This window comes from Spodoptera frugiperda, chromosome 16, assembly GCF_023101765.2.
Source record: "Spodoptera frugiperda isolate SF20-4 chromosome 16, AGI-APGP_CSIRO_Sfru_2.0, whole genome shotgun sequence".
In the NCBI taxonomy this organism is placed as follows: Eukaryota; Metazoa; Arthropoda; class Insecta; order Lepidoptera; family Noctuidae; genus Spodoptera; species Spodoptera frugiperda.
In genome coordinates this window covers 740,747-762,998 of record NC_064227.1, presented here as the reverse complement: position 1 = coordinate 762,998, position 22,252 = coordinate 740,747, and the positions used below count along the sequence as shown (strand labels likewise).

General features: G+C 37.6%; 1 protein-coding gene across 17 annotated transcripts in view; it reads right to left on the bottom strand.

Annotated features, from left to right (window-relative positions):
• The window catches only part of LOC118280599 (muscle calcium channel subunit alpha-1), a 106,823-nt gene that overhangs the window by 42,221 nt on the left and 42,350 nt on the right, over window positions 1-22,252 (bottom strand). For all 17 annotated transcript variants that reach the window (XR_007706113.1, XM_050699353.1, XM_050699352.1 and 14 more), the window contains exon 2: window positions 17,072-17,267. The gene's annotated coding sequence lies outside the window, so the exon portion shown is untranslated. The remainder of the gene's footprint in view (window positions 1-17,071; window positions 17,268-22,252) is intronic.

Genomic DNA, 22,252 nt, shown 5'->3' with positions numbered 1-22,252 from the left:
TTACTTTCTTATTTATACTACATTAATTATAGTAAGTAAAAAAAAATTAAAAAATTAATTAATTAGTATTAGTGTGGAGGTAATTTGCTTTTCGCCAGTTACTTAAAATTATAAGTGAAATAGAATTTAAGGCAATTGACATAATATTATAATACATTAGGCGCCATTTCGTTCTCTGTACTACTAAATATTTAAAAATTTCAGTCACGCTGAAAAAGTGATATGTATTTTGTAAATAACAGAATTTTACTTGACTCCGGATGTTTTATATAAATAATTAAGTGGTGGAAGTGTCACGAATGAATAAGTGATAAAGACAGCATTTGGACATGTAAATTTTTGACTAAAGTATTTCCGTGAATATGGGAGAATTTCCGGAAAATTTCATGAAATATTAAATAGAATATCATATCGAGTTTACACCCGAAAAATCTTGGATTTTTATTTCCTCTATATTGGTTGTATTGTGTCAAATAGTAGTCACAATTACTAATACTAATAAATACCGAATAATACTTTGTCTGACAACGGGATTACGTAGTTTGCGATAGAATATTTTCTTTCTATACTCTGGACGTTTCGCAATGGAGCAGAGTCTTAACCAGATGTCAGTACTTAAAATAACTGACTAGTAGAACCTTTTGTTAAGTTCTTTTTGTTTGTACTGAGGTATAAGACATACTTATGTACTTCTCATGGTTATACTTATATACTTAGGTTCCTAACAATGTAACGTTTTCGGAGTTATATGTACCGTAAAACATGGCAACTTTACCATATTTTAGAACAAAACACGAAATATATTTTTAACCATAAGACGCATAGAAACCAAAACTATATATTTAGAATTGTAGTCTATCTGGCTCACTTTACCGTAATCGTCATTAAATACAAACACTTATTTTAGCCGTAGTAAAGAAAAAACAACATGGGTAAAGATACCAAATTTTTGGCAACTTTACCTACGCGCCGTATTCATCGTGTACTGCATATTAAAGAGTTGTTGAGGTACAGAGGGCTTCATCTAGGACCTCTTCGTATTATAATGCAAACAATATGAGAAAATCTATAAAGATAACGGCTACACAGACATTAGGGAAAGTTGCCACGGGTTTCATCGTAATTTACATACAAATAATTTGTTACGCTCGGGGTTGTCAAAAAAGGAGGAACATTTTTATGACATGTATATTTTAAAAAAAAATTAATAAACCTTAAACCTAAAGTAAAAAAACGCACAAATTTCTAACATAAATATTATTCCCTTTTAAACTAAATTAAGTTCTAAAATTTTAAGTATTTATGTTTAAAATTGTAAAAAAGGCTACAAAATAATGTTTAATCCTTGACTTTTTAATTTTATGACTTCACTATCTCCATAGCTAATTATAACATCACTTCCGTATAATTTTTATAGTGTTTTCTGCGGTTTTGTTTCATGGGAGCCATTTTGGCTGTAAAACAAAAGGTATTATTAAATACATTATATCTTATCATCCAGGATATTCACTATTATGCTGTGAAATTTAGGTATTCGAAAATGGTTACATACACACAAACAAGAAAAAAACATTTATTGCCAACCCTAACTGTAGGTAAAGTTGCCACAAAGCAGGCCGTGGCAACTTTACCTAACCTGTGTCAACATTACCGAAGCGATTATTTATCAATAAATTAAAGAAAAAGCAATTGCTGACATTACAACAGTAATCTCAACTATAATATACATACAAGATCAAAATTTCACTCACCTGTGACAAATAGTTAAGGCTCTGTAAGCACAATTTAGGAACAACTAACTTTTAGCTCATTTTCACGCATACATTGTGACGGCCATTACTGGCATAATAGCAGTCTTACGTCTACGCAAAATATAGTAAATATTTCCTTTTAATGTCTAAAAAATACTTCTATTACAAAACAGAATTCTAGTGGGTAGATTTTTAGATAAATGAGTTTATACCGAATACCTATAGTATGGTAAAGTTGCCAAGGGCCCGGTAAAGTTGCCATAGTTTACCGGTACTTTTTTTATAAGATTATTTTAGACACCACTGACAAACGGTGAAGGAAAACATCGTGAGGAAACCTGGGCTTATAATTTTTGATAATAAGTTTGAAATCGCCAACCCGCATTGATCAAGCGTGGTGATTAATGCTCAAACCTTCTCCGTGTGAAAAGAGGGTTTTGGTCAGCAGTGGCCCATTTATAGGCTGATGATGTGATGTGATGTTACTCATAAAATAATTCACTCGTACGTTAGCATGTGAACACGCCATTACCGTCTGTAATTGAGAGTATCAATGTATTATGTAGCATACTCCGCGATACATGAGCTCACGACACACACACACAATCTTGTAACAAACAACTTTGTTACATGTAACACAACTTTTAATGAATGTTACACTCTAGCTGGTGTTGCGTTACTCGGTTGTTTTGGTTCTTTGGTGGGTGGTTGGCTGTTTAAAGAGTTATTGAGGGTTTGATTCTTTGGTTGGAGAAAGCTGTGTTGGATTGGAGGTTGATGTTTTTAGGAATGGTGTTTGAAATTACAGATGTTTGGTAAGAAACATAGTCAATTTTAAAAAAAGGACGTCCCGTTGGCCTTTTTGTTGCAGGCGCTACTGTCGAGCAAGGGATCTAGATTCCAATTCCCCTGTTTCGGATCTGGTTACGCATTATTGCAAATCGGTTATTTTCATTGCATATGGGCATCTCTGCCTCTCTCTTCGGGATTCAAAAGATGTGACGTTATTGATACGTGTTTAGTAGATAAAGCGTGCTATCCCATTCAATGAGTAATTAGGTATGACGCATTACTTTGTAATACTTCCTTTTTATTCATTAGATGTAAAGTAACCTTGAGTATCCTCAACCGACGAGCATGCATGAAAATACTGATGAGTGTTGATGAAGCGAAAGAGGTATGTACGAATCGCAGCAATTGGTGTTCCATTGGAGACAGGCGTAAGGTTCTGTATGTATGTGTATAAAGTAACCTTAGCCATCATCTACCTTTGTTTGGAAATCCGGCCAAACGATCTCCGACCAATTTAGTAAAATTAGTAATGATTACGAAAGTATGCGTAGTCGTAGTAACTGACAGCGTCTAAATCTGCGCGTGAGTCAATGAGAATACTTTCTGCCATTTCTCTAAAAATATATTTAGAGAGCACAACACCTGCCGACTGTCACTTCATTAGCAATGTGCTGCACTCATTGTGCAATCTGCTCCACACTTACCTACATACTATTGTAATTATTATGATTTCATTAAGTAATGATCTAATTAGAAAACTATGATTTTGACTTTGATGTAGGATTAAAGATATTATGGTGAAAGCAGAAATGTGACGTGAAGCAACGATTACGTTGTGTGAATGAAGTTACCGGCGGCCCAATTAATCCCTTTCCCAATCGCTGATTCCTAAACAACCCTTAAATTCCTAACCCATAAAAGGCCGGCAACGCATTTGTAACATCTCTGGAGTTTCAGGTGTCCATGGGCGGCGGCGATTGCTTACCACCAAGTGATCTATCTGTTCGTTTACCGGCTTAAATTTAAATCTTAAAAAAAAACTAGTTTACGCTTTACACCCTAAGTCATAAAGTCAAAATCAAAGCATTTCTTTCAATTTATCCTTACTTAGGCACTTTTTAAATGTTAAATTTAATTTTCTGCCAGTCTTTCAGTGAAGGTTCTAGGTGCTCGTTCCAAAGTGTAGCTTCGAATGTTATATATGTTTTTAATACTATAACCACTGTTAAGTACCAATAAGATGATACATGTAGTGGTATGCCGCGACTTAAACGAATGTTCCCGGAAGATGTTAAATTGAATTTAATAAATCTATAAAAACCATATATTCCGTGAATCTCATACTGAGAGGTCGAGTGCTATTGGGTTAGGGTAACCATTGCTTTGGCTCATACATTCAGGACATTTTTATACAAAAAATTGTTGGATTATGTTATTATCTATACAAATTTTGTTTCTATTACATTGTTTGTATATGTCGGTACTAGATAGAACCATAATTCCGGAGCTGCGGACTACCTAGCGGGTTTACCGGGGCTCCGGCTCGAAGGGCAGAAGTAGAAACGGGGTGATTTTTAGTCAGTAAGAGTCTGACACTCCCTCTCGCCTCACCCAAGATGGGAGAAATCATTGGATTTTCCCCCCTTAAAAAAAAGTTTTATGTACTTCATGTTTCTCTTTCCAAGTTATATGTATTTTCTAAGACTATTTAGACACCACTGACAAACGGCGAAGGAAAACATCGTGAGGATAACTGGGCTTATAATTTCTAATTACAAGTTTGAAATCGCCAACCCGCATTGAGCAAGCGTGGTGATTAATGTTCAAACCTTCTCCGTGTGGGAGGCCTTTGGTCAGCAGTGGCCACTTATAGGCTGTTGATATGATGTGTGATGTGATAGAAAACAGATTTAAAATTTTACTAATGTTATTAAGTTTATTTTCACATCGTGATTTCAACGAATTCAAAACATTTCTCATCTGACATCCTAAATGGATCTCAATTCTTCAAATCCTACAACCAGATGTTTTCAAACAATATGACGAGTTCCACGAAAACTGGATATCCGACGCCAACAGAACAGAATTGAAGAAAATCCCAAGAATACCTGAACATGTGGTGCTCCTAGTGTTCCCGTCGAACAGATGTTGCATAGTGCTGTCACTTACGTAACCTCAATACCGGGATTTATGAGTATCGGTATCGATTGTTTTAGTTTCGTAATAAACGAGTTGATTTTGTTATTGTTTACATTTCCCGGGATCTTTAGACTTATATTTTTATTAGTAAGATAATTTTTTTAGTGAAAAATATGCATGAAGTATGTAGGTATGATGCACCGGTAATCAATTACTGTCATATATGAATATTTTAGACAATATATCGGTTCCACGTAATAAAATTCGGCCTTGCACTATTTTTATAGCGACAGTTCAATGTCGCAGCGTTGATTGAAGTTTTGCTTGCTTTACATTAATTATGATGCTGACATATTTACTGAGCGCAACACGTTTCCGCGGCGTGACATTTTAAAAAGGTAATTTAGGTTATTTTATTATTAACATTTAGCATTTGTTTATAACATTCGTATGATTAAAGTGCTGACAGCACTGTCAACAACTTACTAATTGCACATTAACTCACAAGTCACAGGAATCGGGTCGAAGAGAAAAAAATAAGCATTATTTTTTCAAGCGAGAAATTTTTCGCTTCAACGCGTCTCCATTCCCGTTCTTTTTCCGGGATTTATTTTGAACTGGTACAGCACTAGTTACGTCTCATTAGTTATGAATTTAATGGAACGGTTGCCCTTCACTTCGATATTATATTTATTTTTACTAGTTGATCGAGTTGCTCGATGAGAGACGCGCATAGTATACGTCTGCTAGTTAAAACTGTTATGATTACATTAATTATTGTTTATGAACGTAAATATAGTTTTTTGGCGAACGATTTTGTTTTGTTAACAATACGCTGGTTGCTACCGATGTGTGTATACATGTATAAGATTGTGTGAAGTTGAAATGATGCTTGCTAAATGTGGGAGAGCCATGCTTCAGCACGAATGGGCCGGCTCGACCGGAGTTATACCTCACAGAAAACTGACGTGAAACAACAACTAAGTATGAAGAGTGCTTACCACAGATGGAGCCCAGTAGGGCTGATGCCTGATTCCTGATTGGGAGCTGCGATCTATTTAGCGAGTTTACCGGGGCTCCGGCTCAAAGTAAGAGAAGCAACAGGGTACTTTTTTTGGTCAGTGAGACTCCCTCTCGCATCATCTAAGGCGGGAAAAGTCATTGGATGACGATTTCCCTCCTCAAAAATTGACGGAATGAGTGCTTCCAGTAATATTAGTATTTTTAACCTTACTTATCGATACAAAATATAAATAAGAGGCAACTTTGTTCTGAAATATTCCGTAGGTACATTTCCACACAACATGGATTCATTCATGAAATTTTTTCAGCATTACAAACAGTCTTAATTACAGTCGGTGAGCTATAAAAATGATTTGAGTTCGGTCTTTACAGCGGACGGCCGAATGTTTACCGAAATAAACATTTTCATTGAGAAATATTTCACGTAGGTATTGTATTGTTGTTACTTTGACTCATTTGCCGAGTGTCGGTATTCTAGGAACGTATTTCCGATGTGAATCAGTGGCGTGTGCGGTGTAAGCGGTGGCGGGTGATGGCACGTGTCGTTTAATTGGTCTATTTAGAAGTACCTACCTATAGTATATGTGATGTGAATGCCGACCTCATATAGATTCTTTTTATAATGATTTTGACGTCTAAAAATTCTCTTTTGTAGCCTATTTACAAAAATAAATTCATTGTTTCATTGAACTTGTACGTTGGTAAACGCACCCACGATACAGGAGAAAGTACTAGTGTTGAGGTAATGTTTAAAACATAAAATAAAAAGGTAAGGTAAAAAACGTAAATTTGATAAGTCACAGCTTCCATTACAATAAGTGTAGAGTTTGGAATTAATTTCAGCAATTCTGCATCAAGGGCTGGTCTATAATTCAATGGAATCAGAGACACAACACCACGATCCTTCCAATACATTTTTTTATGGAAGGAGAATGCAACCTGGCTTACGGGTCACCTGATGGTAAACGATCAGCGCCGCCCATGGACACCCGCAACACCAGAGGAGTCATAGAATTCTTTGGTATTTTCTCAATTCCGCTGTCTCCTGCACCTTGCACCATCACCATACACTCGACACGTGCACTCCCTCCCAATAACTGGGACGTTCTCCTTGCAAGCTTACAACGATCGCGTTATTGCTTTGTCATGTGTCAGGTATTTACATGAGTATGCACATAAGTGTCACATCTCTTAGGAGGCACCTACAAGGGAGATCTCCGAAGTGGTAGGCAGTGGTGCACATTGCGGCACGTAATGCCCCTATACAATAAACACCTAGTTTTCACTACTCGTGTTATAAGTCCCATGGAATAGGGGGTGAGTCTAATGCCATATACTGGATACAATACCAAATTCCGTACTATTACTGAGAAATTTTCGTAAAACCGAAAACAGCCCAGTAATACTTTGCCCGACCCGACAACCCCTGAGGGTGTTGGGAATTGTTCAATGACTTCTCCGGCTTTGGGTGAGGCAAGAGGGAATGTCGGACCCCTATTGATTAAAAACCACCCCGTTCCCACTCCTGCTTTTCGAGCCGGAGACACGGTAATTCGCCAGGCAGTCCGCAGCTCCGGTTGAAAAATCACAATAGGTAGCGTACCACAGTTTTTAATTATTCAATTTTTTTATGGAATAGGTGGCAAACGAAGAAACGAGTCACCTGATGGTAAACGACCAGCGCCGCCCACGGACACCCGCAACACCAGAGGAGTCAGAGGTGCGTTGCCGGCCTTTTAAAAAAGAAAAGGAGTATGTTCTTTTCTTGAATGACAAAGGTTTTGAAAAGTAAATATGTCTATCTAAAAATAAAGATTCCAGTTTAAGTTCTGAGTCGGAATATGCTGTAACCTAGATTTATCCAAGTACCTACATAATAGGGTCGTTTTCATAAATAAAATATATAATACGCGAGTATCCGTGCGCAGTCCGTGCGTGCGCTACACCCATTTTGCTTTCCCTAGGGAAACACGGTTATCATGTAATGTTCCTGTGTCTTGTTTTGCGAATTAAAACAAGGTTAGTGGACTCAATTAAGTATTATTTCATTTTTACTATGACTGGTAATGTTTGGAATAGTGATTGGGTCAGTTTTTTTATAATAAAAGTCGTTAAACTATCACACGGATCACCTGATGGTAAGCAATTGCCACCGCATCGACGTCCTTTTGGGGGTTAGGAATTTAAGGGGTTGTTGGGGAATCGAGGATTGGGAAGGGGGGTCATTGAGTCTCCGGTATCCTCACTTACAAACGAAACACAACGCAAGCGTTGCTTCACACCGATTTTCTGTAAGGCCGTGGTATCACTCTGGTTGAGCCGGCTCATTCGTGTCAAAGCATAGCTCTCCCATACTTAGACTCTCCCATAGTTAGATGTACTCATACAATAAAAGAAGTTATTCATAGTCAATTATGTATAGGGACTATACGATCAACGTGTAGCGGTTTCGATTCCCGCACGGAACAACTCTTTGTGTGATCCACAAATTGTTGTTTCGGGTCTGAGTGTAATGTGTATGTGAAATTGTATGTTTGTAAACACACCCACGACACAGGAGAAAATCATAGTTTGAAATAATGTTTTTTAAAATGAATACGTATATCATAATGATTATGAAACGTCTTTTCTGTCAGTACAGGTAAAATCTCTTCTTGAAAGTTTTATAACTTTTGCGAAAACCTGAGTGGCTCAGTATGTTCGCTGTTCAATTTATGCATTTGGATGACAGCCAAAGCGATGCATAAAGTCATTTCAATCTCCCGTTTCCGCTTCCGCTTATCGTTTGCCCCACACGTGCATTCCATTCGCACATGTTTCTCAAACACGACGCATATGCGCGTGAGTCGCATGCCTCACTCAATTATATTGTACTAAATAATTCGACAAATTCTCAGTAAGTACTAAGGTATGAGTTTTATTGTTTTGTTAGAATGTAATGGAAGTATTTTACTGTTTAAAAGTCGGTGTTAATTTGTGTTCTCTGCCTACCCCTTTGGGGATAAAAAGTTTGACTTTATATTCATGCTGCATTTATTCTTGTTGCAATTTTATACCAACAAAATAAAATAAACAAAATATCTTTATTTCATTGGTTTCCGTGAAATCAAAGACATACGGTACGAAAGACAACAAAATAAATATTCAGAGCAAATTAAGAACATTCTTTATTTTTGAAAGTGTGGGAAAGCCAAGCTTCACAGAAAACCGACGTGAAATAAACCTTACGTTGTGTGAGTGAGGTTATTGTAGCCCCAATTTCCAATAACCCTTATATTCATAACCCCCAAAAGGCCGGGAACGCACTTGTAACGCCTCTGGTGTTTCGGGTGTCCATTGCTATTGCTAACCATCAGGTGATCCGTCACCTCGTTTATTAGCTTATACCATTAAAATAAATCAAAAACAACTTTAAAAACTTGGAAAAGCGTATGTTTTTAACCAGGAACACAGCGAATATGAAAGCTAAGTAAATTGTATAATATGAAGTATAAACCCGACACACAAGCAAAGGCGCTTACTTGCAAATGCCCTAGGTTACCTACACTATGTACTAGGTATACAGGAAGACATAAAACTTAATAAGACACTGCCCTCAGGCATAAAGTGTAGTACTCGTTACTCGACACGTAACAAGCTGTGGAAATAAAAACAAGTGAATAAGGATGGGGGCTTTTCCACCAGAGATGTGCTATGCTACGTTGCTGTGGATGCGTTTGGCTTCCACCAATCATATTCATTGGTGCATAAATCTTAGCACTGGTGAAAATGGACTCAGCTAAGCTATGTTTTTTTATATGGAAAGATAAATGGATGGATGCGTGCTATGGTGGCGTGCTATGGATGCGTGCTATGGATGCGTGCTATGGATGCGTGCTATGGATGCGTGCTATGGATGCGTGCTATGGATGCGTGCTATGGATGCGTGCTATGGATGCGTGCTATGGATGTGTACTATGGATGGCTTCCCTACTATCGATACATCGCATACTCGAGCTGTGCATCTTCCTCGCACAGCTACATAGCTTAGTATCAGTGGAAACAGTCACATAGTGTCACAGCTTAGCTATTACATCTTCGTAGCATAGCTGCATAGCACATCTCTTGTAGAAAAGCACCCTTAAACGTGTCTTTGTTATTTTGTATTCCGATATAAATATAACGAGTATTATGTATGTATTGTAATGATGGATTGTTTGTTTGTAACATATAAGTATGTATACATATATAAAATACATAGGGTCTTATTATATGGAGGAATGCTAGCATACACATTTCAATTCCTTTCAACTGTTTGTCCCTATGTATGCTTACATCACACAACTACAGCCTATAAGTGACCACTGCTGACCAAACGCTTCTTCTCATGCGCAGCTCAAGTATGCGATGTGATAATAGGGAAGCCATCCATAGCACGCATCTTTTCATCTGAATATTGTAAACGGGAGCTACATCTGCCAACAAACTGCTGTACAGTTTGGCAGAAGTAATATTTTATGTAAATAAGGTAGATTTTTGAATAAACGCTTTTTCATTTTTTCATATAAAAAACACAACATAGCACATCTCTAATCTCTCGTATGTAATGATTAGGTACATAAATTGTAAATAAGAGTATATTTCATATACATAACCCACAAACTCGTAATTTAGACATCACAACAAGCTCATCCAAAATGATTAACATTTTCGACTTTAGCACAAGACAAATAGAGTTGAAAATCTATTAAACAATCATAACAGATTAGTATACCTTTATGTGCACGTATTTACATATTATTTACTTTGTGAAGTAAAGTAATTATTCATGTACATAATACTTATGTGTGAAACCCTTTGAGGCGAACAAACATACAGCCACAAAGCCTTCCATTAAAAAGCGTTTGTTTGTTTGTTTTGTTTCAGAATCGATATATAAAACAAATATGAAGTTTATTTGTTTTTAGTTTAGGGATTAGTAGGGATGAAGTTTTAAGTAATTGTTGTTTTTGATGAATTTGTTTTCAATATTATGAGCGAGATTGTTTATACATATACTATTCAATGTTAAATAGTCAAAGTCAAAATTATTTATTTCAAATAGACCAGGAAGGCACTTTTGAAAGTCAGAGCAAATATTAAAATTTAAAAAGAAATCTGTCTGTCGGTCAGTCCTCTAGTGAAGCTATTTGCTCGTTCCAAAGTGTAGATTCCTATGGAGAAAACAGAGCAAGAAACTCCATAGGTTACTCTTTTTCAATCAGGTTCACAATACAATTCTTGGTTACATTGTTTCGTTGGTTCAATTATGTGAGAACAATGTAACACCAATATCCTTACAAACTAAGCCTCTACGACATTACGTAGTCTTTTAATCGACTCTTACAATACCCGCGGAAAGAGTAGAGGTGGTAAATCTATACACGCAGTATAGTATACAGCGTGTAACAAAATACCCATATACATACATCAAGAAGCACTGAAGAATACAGGTTGAATAGAATCTCTACACAAAGTTTCAGCTTAAAATACGTTTAAAAAAAATTGGTACCAAATACTTGGTGTCGCATGGTTCTGGGTTTTAAATCATCATACAAGCATATCACAACACTACAGGGACCACTCGCTAATTACGAAACAATTTTTCTGTAAATCTGATCGCCTAGTACCTGTATCTACCTAATTTTGATATTCAGTTTCTGGAATTTAATGTATTGCAAAAATTCATAACTTCGTTCCATGAAAACGTGAGTTTAAAAAACCTTTCCCGTATCGTTTGTTATGTTATCTAGAAACCGTGCATTTGATATGTATACCCCCTTTTTGTTACACCGTGTATAGTAAGCCGTCACGCACGGCTTCAACGCCTCACATAGGTAAAAGATTAAAATGATAAAGTACCCTTAATCACATACACACATTACACAGGACCTAAATACTTTACCTAAGTACATACATTGTATGTAAGTAAGTATATAATATATCATCAGGGCGACAGAATCATTATATCATTAGCTGGTGTGCCATCAATCTCGGATCTCCTATACGTAGCTCGCTTACTAAGCGGATTTTGTCAGTAACGTAGATTGCTAGTTGCTAGCTGTCTATAACTTATGATTACGGTGGTTTATGCCTCGCAGGGATAGGCAGAGGTGGGTGTATTAAAGGTATGATAGGAAAAATGTATTAGAGAAACTGTAAAAATGTATCTTTTTAAAAGAGTAATGAATGGAGTTTCTTGCTCTTTCTTCTCCATTCGAAGCTACACTTTGGACCGAGTACTTCTTTTTATTTATTTTTAAGGAGAAAAACATCCAATGTTTTCTCCCGCCTTGGACGAGGTGAGTGGAAGAATCAGACTTTACTGACTGAAAACCACCCCGATCCTTCTCCTGCTTTTTGAGCCGGAGTTCCGGTAAACCCGCTAGGTAGTCCGCAGCTCCGGATAACGAGCACTTACGTTCACTGACGGATAAATTGACAGATTTTGATTTATTTCCTTATTTGTTGACATTTTAAAATTATCTATTTATGGTTTTATTGGCTTTTTTACTTTGACTTTGACTTAATACCATCTGTCGCCATCTCTTCTATTGCCATGGGTTTAGTAAGAGGGACTAGACATTTCATAGACATGTGCAGTGCTCTCCGATAAATCTGAACTTTTCAAACAGCGATCTTCAACTCGCCTGACAAACCCTCTTATGTAGAGGAGGTTCCATATTACAACGGGTTGTTGATGTATAAATAGCACAAAAATACATGATCAAAATGCTCCAAAAATCTTGCCAACAACATCAGATATTTGACAGCGTAAGATAAAGTAATTTGCCAGTGGATTAGCCAGCCGTTTTGGCCGATTAGCCGTTAAAGCCGCGTGTAATGTCCCTAACAGGGAACTTTTCAAACAATATAATTCAGTGGTGGCCGGTCAAACGGCTTTGAAGCCAGTTTTACGCATCATTGCGCACGGTTTTAGGGGCAACACCAATTTTTAGGTTAAATTCGTTGAAAATATTCTTTGTTACACGAACGTTCAGTGTATAAAGGGTGTAATTAGCCTTTTTATAGACTCGCCGCGGCCGTTAATATAAACGATGATGAGGGAATTTTGGCGCCTCGCCTTTCGGGAATTTTACTGAAGTTCTGTTGGTTTTGTAAACTCATTTTTGTTGCGTGTTCTTTTAATACTCGTTGAATAGTTTTTTATGTCACATCTGTATACCATATATTCCTTATTTATCACATATATTCTGTGTCGTAATAAAACTCAATCATAAAATAACTATATTAAATTTCTTTTACTTCTGTACTTAATTGGTTTTTGATTTATGGCTTTAGTCGGTAAACGAGCAGACGGCTCACCTGATGGTAAGCAATCGCCGCCGCCCATTGACACTCGAAACACCAGAGGCGTTACAAGTGCGTTGCCACCTAGGGACTTGGAATCCAAAGGTTATTGGGGAACTCTGAATTGAGCAGATTGGGTAAATGGGCCTCCGGTAACCTCACTCACGCAACAAAACACAACGCAAGCGTTGTTTCACGTCGGTTTTCTGTGAAACCGTGGAATTACTCGGGTAGAGCCGGCCCATTCGTGCGGAAGCATGTTTCTCCCACACTTAAAACTAGTTGATTTGGATTGAAACTGGCAAGCAAGAAGTCTACACTATGATTACCATGTCATACAGATTCTCAGAAAGCACATAAACTGAAATAAACCCAGTATACAATAATAGATTCACCCGCACTACATAAACGAATAGATCTTACACTTTAACTCCATATGTACCAACTCTTTCTGAACATAAAAGGCGTTATAGTACAACATCAAGCGTTTGGAAGCTAGACAGAGATATCAAACAATTATCAAAGGCCCCCTTGTATTGAGACGCACTGCTTGAGATCTGAGAGATCTTAATACAGTGCTGGAACTGTTGCTAATACAAATAAACTGACTGCAGATCATCCTGTGATCTCCGCGCATTGCACAGCGTCATGAGTTGAGTTGGGGACGATGGTTTATAGTGATTTGTGGACGAGTTTTTGGTTAGTGAAGAGGGTTTTTTTAGTGAGTATTTTTGAGGTTTTCTGTTGATGTCATTTTGAATGTTAGTGTTAGGTCTTTTGTTTGAAGCTAAGGACAGTTTTATTATAACTTTCGTGAGACATACTAAATTAATTATTATGTTATCGGCTTACTCACGTACATGCGCGATAATCACCGCGTCGTGTGTCGCGGAATGCTGCTTATGAATATGAGTCTCTAACATGGCTTGAAACTATTCGAGTTACTCGTCAAAAAGTTATGAGTAAGGCGATAACATAATAATTCATCTAATGAAAGTTCTTTGTTGGGTTTTTGATCGCAATATTTTTGTTTGTAATTAGATTCGTCTTTGGACTCAGATTCAAGTAAAAATGGCAACAGATCTCTTCTTTGCATGATCTGTCACAATTGGAAGAAAGTTGTTACAAAAGGCCGACAATGCACTTGTAACACCTCTGGTGTTTCGGGTGTCAATGGGCGGTGACGATTGCTTACCATCAGGTGATCCGCCTGCTCGTTTACCGGCTTATACCATAAAAATATGGTTACCCTAACAACAAAGAAAGTATCTATTGTTCTCCAACGAATAAAACGTTTGCAAGGAGCTTTGAAGTGTACGGAGATGACTGCGAGCCCCTTAGAAGTTTGGCGGCCCAATCAGAATGAAGTATATAATGGAAGTTGAAAGAAATTGAGATGTCGTGTTAAGATTTATTAGTAGTCTATGTACTGCCTGGTATATGTTTCTTAGTGTTTGTATATGTTACTGTGAACTAGTATATAGGTATAACAGTATATAGGACTATTGACTACACGGTTTGCGCGGTGGCTAGGCAACTAGCTACCGGGCAACATGTAGCGCTTCCGATTCCCCCACGGAGCAACTCTTTGTGGTTTCGGGACTGGGTGTGAAAAAGAAAATGTATGTGTATAAACGTACTTACGATACAGGAATTTTTGCGTGCGTCACGTGTATGGGCTTACCTTAGATATTAAAGAGGAAAGATTAATTTTTGTTTACCCAATTATAGTTTATATGGATTAGGTATAAGTGGCGTCTGAACCAGACTACCTACTAGGGTTTACGGGGCTCCAGCTCGAAAAACAGGAGTAGGATAGTTTTTAGTCAGTCAGAGTATGACATTTCCTCTCACCTCACCCAAGGCGAGAAAAGCCGAAAAGATTGGATGATTTTCCCTCCTCAAAAAAAAGCATAATTGGCGTGGTAATTAACGTTAATTCTTCTCCGTCTAAGAAGAAACACTTAAATTTTATACTATTTGGCTCTGTAACTCTATGAAAAGAAAATCTAGTATTAAATACTTCGCCCGCTTACCTAGTACCACTCCGTGCCAGACAGTCCGACAGACATATTTGTAAATGGTCTAATTGAGTTTATCTCTGTTCCGAAGATAATCTTATGAAGTTTCGAATATCAGTTTTTAATTTGACACGTAACGTATACTTTACGTAATAACTCGGTTGGAACTTCGAAAGATTAGGCAATTATAGAGAGTTTACATTTTAAGCTTCCAATATTACTTACTATAGAAGAAATAATAGTAGGTACCTTAAGTAGAAATGTACCAAATAATTTGTTACATCCATTTTTTTGAGTTATGCGAACTGAGAAACTGAGAATCTCCTTTTTTGACACGTCACGACTCAATATCAAGGCTTTTATCCCCGAAGAGGTAGGTGCACATTGCGGCACGTAATGTCACTGTACAATGTCCACCCTCTTTTCACCGTTTGTTTTTAGTCCCATGTAATAGGGGATGACAATAGCTTGCCATATACTGGACACAATTCCAGATTCCGTGCTACTTAATACTGACTTAATATTTTTTTAAAACCACATGCTTTGCCCGACCCTGGAATCGAACCCGAGACCCCATTGTCCGGCAGTCGCACTTGCAACCAACGAGGTAGAAATATACCTACAAATAAATTGTTACACCTATTTTATTTAGTTATGTGAACTAAGAAACTGAGAACCTTCTTTTGAAGTCGGCCAAAAACAAATCATGAAGTTAAATATAAACGTTAAAGTAAAACAACCGCTTCGTGTTAATTGTTTAACTATTAATAGTTCGGCAACAGACCGACAAACTGTTTAAACTGTTTAGACGGCAGTGAACAAGTTCGGTTAGTCACTTAGTCAATACCACGATAATGGATTAAACTTAACAACGAATCACTAACCAGTCTCGTTAATAAGTGACAGAAAAGCTAAACGAAGCGAACGAAACTAAGCTCTCTTTTTTTTTGATTCTCCCGCCTTGGGCGAGGCGAGAGGTAGTGTATTTTACTGACTGAAAACCGCCCTGTTCCTACTCTTGCTCTTAGATTCGGAGTCTCGGTAAACCCGCTAGGTAGTCCGCAGCTCCGGATTAGGCATCAGCCCCACTAGGCCTCATCTGTGGTGGTCTGAAAGCTAAGCTCTCTAGGCTTACTACGAGTTTGTAGTTAGTAGCAGCGCGATAATCGCCGCGTCGTGTGTCGCGGAATGCTGCTCATGAATATGAACCTCTAGGAGCTGCGGACTACCTAGCGGGTTTACCGGGGCTCCGGTTCGAAAAGCAGGTGTAGGAACGGGGTGGTTTTTAGTCAGTAAGAGTCTGACACTCCCGCTCGCCTCGCCCAAGGCGAGAGAAGTAATTGGATGAGATTCTCCCCTCAAAAAAGCATGGCTTGTAACTAGTCGAGTTCCTCGTCAAACAGTTACGTGAGTAAGCCGATAATAATATAATAATTAATTTAGTATGTCTCACGAAAGTTATAATAAAATTAGAGTTTGTTTTTGTTTAACGAGATCGAAACGAGAGTGCGTTCGAAGTTGTGATTGGTTGGTTCATTCGCGCCGGCCAATCAGAACGCAGAGCGCGCTCTCGTTTCATTTTCGTTCAACGTAAAACAAACCCGTATTAAGGGTACTGAATAATAATATCAATGATCTATTTTATTTTAAACATTGCCCCGCACTAAGATTTTCTCCTGTGTCGTGGGTGTGTTTACAAACACATGACACCCAGACCCGAAACAACAATTTGTGGATCACACAAAGACTTGCTCCGTGCGGGAACCTGCTACCCGTTGCACGGTAGCTGGTTGCCCAGCCACCGCACCAATCATGCAGTTAAATATTAACCTCAGTATTTGATATCAACATCATCATCAGTGAGACCCATTAGTGTTTGTTTTTTCAAAAATAATTGGTATGAACGTAATTAACAAACAACACAGACAGCTTATTTTCCAGAAGGAGCGCTTTTGTTAGGAATCTCATATAAAATGTCCATTATAATACACCTAGAGTCTATTCAATTAAACTCACCTATTCTTCTGTTTGCTCAACCGGAGACTCGAACCCACGCACTGCAATTCCATGCGATGTTTTTTACCACACAACAACTAAGCACTCATCACTGAATTTTGTATGAAATTTTTGTATGTAACGTATGAAAACTGTTGCGCGGTTAATGTCGCCGGGTATGGATGATTCTGGATGTTTCTTGATGTGTGTTGGTCCCCTGTAACAAAGGAAACATAATTAAAGACATATTACCTTGCTAAATAAATATAAAAAGGGGCACCGACATAGGTATAAAGCCCCATTTCACATTTTTTGGTAAAATCGCATTTTAAAAGTAACTATCAACTACTATACCTCAAAATACACAAAACAGATAGTGACAACGAATTGGATTATTTTCCAGTCTTATTGATATTTTGAAGGTAACCATATTTTATGTACATCCTAAGTGTGAGAGAGTCATGCTTTTGACCCTAACCAGAGTGATACCACGGCCTCACAGAAAACCGACGTGAAATAACGTTTGCGTTGTGTTTCGTTGTATGAGTGAGGTTATCGGAGGCCCAATTACCTCCCTTCCCAATCCCAGATTCCCCAACAAACCTTAAATTCCTAACCCCCAAAAGACCGGCAACGCACTTGTAACGCCTCTGGTGTTTATCGTATATCCATGAGCGGCGGCGATTGCTTACCATCAGGTGATCCGTCTACTCATTTACCGGCTTATACCATAAAAAAACTAATTCGACAAGCCTATAAATACCATTTAGTATAGACAAGTAGGAACCCCAAACTACAATCTAGATCATTAATAATACCTCTAAATGGGACATCGTTGTAAAATTACCATAGTGCCTCGTCATCGATGACGTCACGGATGACACACAGCCGTCAGGAGTACACAATAGATACAGATTACGGGGCATCAGTGTTGGAGCCCTGGTTAAATAGGATTAGGTAATGCTGTGTCATTGTGACGCGGATGGGGGTAGGAAATCTTGAATGGTGTTTAGATATATAGCGAGCTGTATATAAGTCATTATTTTGTTCTATGAAGATTAGGACAAAGTTATAGTACAACTAGTTTTTGCCTGTGGCTTCGTTCACAGTCCCGTGGCATGAATAGTATCCTATAATATCATATTTGACGTGTAAGTGCTCTTTTGTAGTCAATTTTCAAAAATAAATTCATTGTTTCATAATATGTGTTATTCCAGATTATTTTCTACCCCTGTTCTAAATTTCAACCTGATCCTGACAAACATACACACAAACTTTCGTATTTTTAATATTAGTAAGATCCGTGATTGTTCCACTGCTCTGCTAATAGGAAGTGATAAAGATTTTACGAAACACTGGTGATCAAATTCGATTATGGAAAAATCATCCACCCGTACTATTAACTGTCGCATCGTCAATATATTTAAAATTAAAATCAAACAAAATTCAGATATCGTGATATCATAAACTTCGTTTATTGTCATAATTATAAGCGTTGCTTTATGGGGCCCATTAGGGCTGATGTCTGATCCAGAGCTGCGGACTACCTAGCGGGTTTACCGGGGCTCCGGCTCGAAAAGCATAACTAGGAACGGGGTGGTTTTTAGTCAATAAGAGTCTGACAATCCATCATACCTCACCCAAGGCGGGAGAAGTCATTGGATGATTTTCACCCTTTAAAAAAAACGAGGCCTACGTCCAGCAGTTGACGAGAACAGGCAGATGATAATGATGAAAATGTTTTCTTTGGTATTTGCTTTTAAGACAGCTACAAACTTTGGTCTATTTCCTTCTCATCCAATTAATACTTCAACATTACTCTTTTAAACTACACTACGAAAGCTCCAATATTAATATTCTTCGTCGAACAATCTAGAAATCACTTCCAACTACCCAAGTTCTTACCCCAGCTCCCGATTAAGATTGCTTCAAAGATAATATCGGTCACTAATCCGCTCAGCAAATTGACTAGCACGCTCGCCGATCCCACTGTCTGTGTGTTCGTAAGAGGCAAGAGGCAAGAGGGTACGTATGTATTTATCCTCTATAAAGCAAGCCACGTCAATTACCATTAGTTGAGCTTTTAGTATTTAGTTCTATTGAATTGTGAGGTCTGGAGTTTTAAATTGTGTAAGAAATTCTCCTTGTGCTTCTTGGCTTCTTAGATATGTGTTATTTCCTTGAGCTTGATCTTCAGCTCTGTATAACAAAATACTCTTATTAACTTCGTCATACTCATATCAGAACCTATTGTCAACTAGCTACTTCGGCGCGGTTTCACCCGTTCTGCTCGGCTCCTATATACAATGCACGGTGATTTATAGCCTATAAGTCTTCCGCAATAGAAATGGCCAATCAAATACAAAAATAATTATTCAATTCGGACCAGTAAGTTCCAGAGATTAGCGCGCCTAAACGATCAAAATCTTCAGCTTTTTATATTAATATAAATAAGGAAGTATGTATAAGATGTATTTGTACCCAACTATGTTCGGAATATGACACCTAATAAAGGAAAAAAATTAATAGAATATACATAATGTGTGGCCTTAAGTAACTTATGACTGGGACAGGAAGAAAAAGTTTGACAATACATAAGTTTATCTATAACTTTCCTTTTATATAAAACTATTATGTAACTATGCTTCTGTGTGGCCCTTCAAACTGAATCGTTAGTTTATACGGAAACGGTATGTTTTGGGCTTGAAGTTTTTGGCTTGGCGTGGATTATTTCAAACAGAGAAATTTCAATATATTAACTAACACATTATTTACAACTTAAAAATACCAAAAAAAAAGGAATAAAAACTAACTTAAAACTAAAATAAAGGCGTTAGGCGTCGAAGTACTCGTCCGCATCGCTGTCACTGGGGAACGTTCCCAGAAGACTGGCCGCATTGCCACGTTGAATGGCAATGCTTATCTTCTGACCGAAGAAATAGCCAGCCTTGAAGTATTTATTTTATGGTATAAGCCGGTAAACAACAAACAACATCTGATGTTAAGCAATCGCCGCTGTCCATAGGCACCCGAAACACTAGAGGCGTTACAAGTGCGTTGCCGGCCTTTTAGGGGTCAGGAATTTATGGGTTGTTGGTGAATTGGGGATTGGAAAGATATATCTAGAATACTTTACAGCAAATACAAAAAAAGAGGGGTAATTGGGCCTTCAGTAACGTCACTCACGCAACAAAACACAACGCAAGCGTTGTTTCACGTCGGTTTTCTGTGAGGCCGTGGTATTACTCCGGTCGAGCCGGCCCTTTCGTGCCGAAGCATGGCTCTCCCACACTTATAATATATACAATAAATATAAATTTCGAGGCGTGATGTTATAGTTTCTATCGCTTTAATTAATTACTACAGCTATTAGTCACATTCTGATTAACAAGTTGATAGTGTCAGAGTCTAGAAATATGTTGTAGGCGGCTAAACATGCAAATTAAAGAATTGAATATTTTGACTAGGCTTACAAATGGCTTCGAAAAAATTATGATAAATGATGTTCACTTTTATTTTTAGTACTGTTCAATTGATTGTATGAACAAAATTTCATGGTGAATCAAGATTCAACTAATTGTAGGATTAGCTGTGTCGTGGGTCGGTTGATATAAATTTCTATCACAATCTTGACTTGCTTAGTGCGGTGCCTGGGCAACTGGCTGCCGCTTAAAGTGGAGCGGGCTCGATTCCCTCACAGACCAACTATTTGTGTGATCCACAAATTGTCGTTTCGGGTCTGGGTGTGAACTTGTATGTTTGTAAATGCACCCACGACAATGGTGTAGCGAAAAGTTTCTTAAAATAAAACTGAAATTGTTGTGAACAAATAAGAGATAGAAAAAAATATTAATTAAAGTAAGAATAAAAGAAATGAAAAACAAAAAAGTCAAAAACATCAAAGAACTTATATCAGATTGAATCATACAAAACAATCGTTTACACAAAACATATCGAAGCGTGTCTTTTCGTTCGACTCAAACGCTGCATCTGACGGACTGACGTTGACGTCAAACCAAGCTGACGTTGACGTGACGTGGCCATGTTGACGTGGCGTTTGATTATTGACGGAGCGACGTGAGGCGGTTGACAAAGCCATTGTTTTTACTCTAGCTAATGGGGTCGTGTTTTTGAAAGGTCCTTTTGTTTTTAGGAAGGGTAGTTAATGAGAATTTCGGTAAAAATAATAAAGCTTCGGGTTTGCTGTGTTTTTAATAAAGTCCGTTCATCGCTATTTTTTGGTTAATTTTTGCTGTGAATCGTTTTGGTCTTTCAAAAGTTTTAAATTCGTTCAAAAGATATAATGAAACATCAATGGTGGTTTGTTTGAAACTGCTGCACTCAGAGACATCTCATGATTACTTAAACTATTCTTTAGTAAAGATTTTGGTTTGCAAACAATTGCTAAGTATTGGGTTAAGTAACCATTAAATGACTCTGAGTACGGCAGTAAGACTGACAAAATTAAAGTATCTAATCAGTAGAACGATTTTATTATCCTTGCAATTAATGACGATATCAGATCACAAAGTCATAAGACTAACAAGATAATTAGCTTCAACAGCGCCATCTACTCAACGCAAAAAATTAAAACGAAACGACTTTTGAAACACAGACATCAAAATTCTAATTGAATATTCAAATCAATTATTTATTTAACACTGTCATAAAATCAGAGATATAATATAATTTGAGAGGAACGTGGATTGGTACACGTGGGACATTGGGGCATAAAATGTTGCGTGGGACGCGACAGATGGTAGGATCCATTACCTCAGAGTGAATAGCCGCCATTATTGTGCTAACTGCCGAATGATGCAGAAAGACAACTTGATTTGGAAAACGGTTAACGGAATTTATGCCTAAATAATATTAATGTGCTGGCTTGTTTTAAATTTTGTTGATTTTTTGGACATGTGTTTGTTTACGACATGGTATCTCTTGCCGATGTTTAAAGAGCATGGTCTGACATATTTTTTCAACATAAATCCACAATTTCTATTTCCCAAAAGGGTAACGCAATATTCACGTACGTAGTTGATCCGTTCGAAAAGCAGTGGGATTAGAAATGATCAGTTAGTTTTATATTGGCAAATGGATTATTCTATTTAACATCCTGTTTTGTTTAATGCTTTTATTGAAAACTTCTGCCAGTGGCTTTGCCCATAGGATAATATATCAGTATCCTATCATCCAAGTCAG